Genomic DNA, 2,917 nt, shown 5'->3' with positions numbered 1-2,917 from the left:
TTTGCCTTCGGCTCAGGTCATGTTCCCAGGGTCCTGGGATCAAGCCCCGCATCGGGCTCTCTGCTCAGCAGGGAAACTGCTTCCTCCTCTCTCTCTGCCTGCTTCTCTGCCTACTTGTGATCTCTGTCTGTCAAATAAATAAATTAAAAATTAAAAAAAAAACCTGAAGTTCCTAGGAAAAGTCATGAAATATAAATAGTGTAAATATTCTTGGGTGATTTCTTTTTATCTTTCATTTTTCACTTACCATCACAAATTTAGACTAATTTCAAATAATTTTTGTTTAGCTTGTAAAATGTAAATAGGAGAAATGAAAGAAATTGGCTCTTTAATTTTTTACAAATTGAATCCATTGACAGATTATTTGCTACACTGTTTCCAACATTATTTACTTTTAATGTGCCTGATAATATTTTAGTTTGAAATGTGCAATTGATAGTGTTTGTCCACAGGGCAAGGAAGATAATCCTTTACATTTTTAATTATTTATTTATTTATTTTTAAAGAGAGGGAGAGACGCACAGAGAGAGAGGTGGGGGTAGAGGCAGAGGGAGAGGGAGAGAATCTCAAGCAGCTCCACAGCCGGCACAGAGCCTAATACAGGGCTCTATCTCATGACCCTGAGATTGTGACCTGAGCCAACATCAAGAGTTGGACATTTAACCAACTGAGGCACCCTGGCACTCCACAAACTGATATATTTTTTAATAAATTTTCATTCCTGATGATACACTCCCAAATAAAACAGAATTTGTCCAGATCATCCTGAAAGAAAGAGTTTCGCCTATGGATAAACATGTACATTTTAAAATGTGCAAATTTTTTAACTATGTAAATTATAGTCCTTTTCTTATATAATTAATATAACTAATAATAATAAAATTATTTCTTTAACATCAACCTAACATTTGATTATTCCCTCATCATGGACAGAAATGTTGAAAATGACATCATTTTTCCTGTTATAGAATTATTTACAATATATTTCTAAAATAGGGGAAATAAAAAAGGAGCATAAATCTAGGCATCAGGAATAAATAATATTTATTTGAAGATATCAATTTGCTTTTAGGTAAATTTTATAGTATTGTTGCCATGCTGCTAATTTTTTATGCAGATTCCTATTTTTCTTTTCAGGTATTTAACCCATCTGTTTATGATCTATGCCAGTCTGAAACACATGGAGAGCCAGAGGAATGTCTCAGAATTTATTCTCTTGGGACTTTCCTATGACCAGGACATGCAAATATTTTGCTTTGTGCTCTTCTTATTCTGTTATGTTGCCCTGTTGGCAGGAAACCTTCTGATCCTTGTCTCCATTCAATGCAGTCCTCTTTTGCACCAACTCATTTACTACTTCCTCAGCCACTTATCCTCTGTGGACATCTGCTATACCTCTAGCATTACACCCAAACTCATTACTATCCTGCTAGTGGAAAGAAAATCCATCTCTTATGGTAGTTGCATGTTGCAGGTCTTTGCAATACACTTCTTTGGAACGACTGAAGTTTTAATCCTTACAGTCATGGCCTTTGATCGCTACGCTGCCTTCTGCAAACCTCTCCACTACCTACTTATCATGAACAGGACAAGGTGCCATCTCCTAGTCTTGGCTGCGTGGGCTGGTGGGGCTGTCCTCTCCTTTCCTCAATTTCTTATGGTAATCATGATGCCCTTTTGTGGCCCTAATGAGATTGATCACTATTTTTGTGATATTTTTCCTTTGCTAAAGGTGGCCTGTTCTGATACCTACATCACTAGTGTCCTTATGGTTGTCAATTCAGGACTGGTTACCTTAGTGACATTTGTGGTTTTGTTTTTTTCTATTATTATATTATTCAGTTTAAGACATCACTCAGCTGAAGGAAGATGCAAAGCCCTCTCTACCTGTGGGTCTCATATCACTGTGATAGCTTTATTTTTTGGGCCTTCAATCTTTGCTTACCTTTGACTTCCAACCACTTTCTCTGAAGATAAAATATTTGCTCTGTTTTACACCATCATTGCTCCTATGTTCAATCCCTTAATCTGTATGCTGAGAAATACAGAGATGAAACAGGCCATGAGAAAAACTTGGTGTCAAACATCAGAGCTCAACATCTTTTTAACAAAACAGAGGGCCAGCTAGATGTGAATAGGAAATCATCTAAAAATGAACTTGTTCAACTGGTATCATGTTTATGAGTGACAGAACTTGGGACTTAGAGTTTAATAATAACTAGAAAGGATAGGTAACTAGAAAGCATAGGTAATTTTGTAGACTTTGAGATGGTAAGAACAAGTTTACAGACATATAATCAGTTATATGCAGAGTTATTGGAAGATAAACAGAAGGGCGAGGGAGCCACCAGAAGTGACCCATTGGAAAGTAATACCCCAATACAAGAGTGCCCTGTGATTGGGGACCAGCATTAACTTGGAGTCTGGTTCAAAGCACTCAAAAAGAGCAAAGGATCATGGGGGGAGACTGTGGGATTCGGAGCAGTTAGGGACAGGGGCTTAAGTCCCCTGACCCAGGACAGCCACTGCTGGTGCTGAGCCAGAGATAGTGTGGTGAAGAATCCAGGTCTTGGTCCCTGAGCCACCAGTGCCCCTGAGAGTGTCTGGGTGGCGGCTGCTTTGAGGGTGAGGGAGCCTCCTCAGCCTGCAGAACCCCATTTCCCCTCCTCTGGCTGCTTCTCTGCCTACTTGTGATCTCTGTCTGTCAAATAAATAAAATCTTAAAAAAAATCCACAATTTTAAGGCCAAGTTTTGTTCATGATAGCATCTTCACCTAAATGAACTCAAGTTGTATTTAGAAATTAATCACACATCAATAAGTTTGCATAATAAAATCTGATTTAAAGTGATTCTCTGACTTTACCTCTCTTGACTTCATATTGGAAATAAAAATAAATTAGTAAAGAAAAAGTAAAG

The 2,917-nt window shown here is 37.9% G+C and overlaps 1 pseudogene across 1 annotated transcript; it reads left to right on the top strand.

Moving 5' to 3' along the window:
- The first annotated feature begins 1,177 nt into the window (after window positions 1–1,177).
- LOC308350756 (olfactory receptor 4P4-like) lies at window positions 1,178–2,128 on the top strand (annotated as a pseudogene). Its single transcript has one exon. The product of its transcript is annotated as an olfactory receptor 4P4-like (transcript).
- Window positions 2,129–2,917: the final 789 nt, after the last annotated feature.

Source organism: Martes martes, assembly GCF_963455335.1.
Source record: "Martes martes genome assembly, chromosome: 10".
In the NCBI taxonomy this organism is placed as follows: Eukaryota; Metazoa; Chordata; class Mammalia; order Carnivora; family Mustelidae; genus Martes; species Martes martes.
This window is presented reverse-complemented; position numbering and strand designations above follow the sequence as displayed.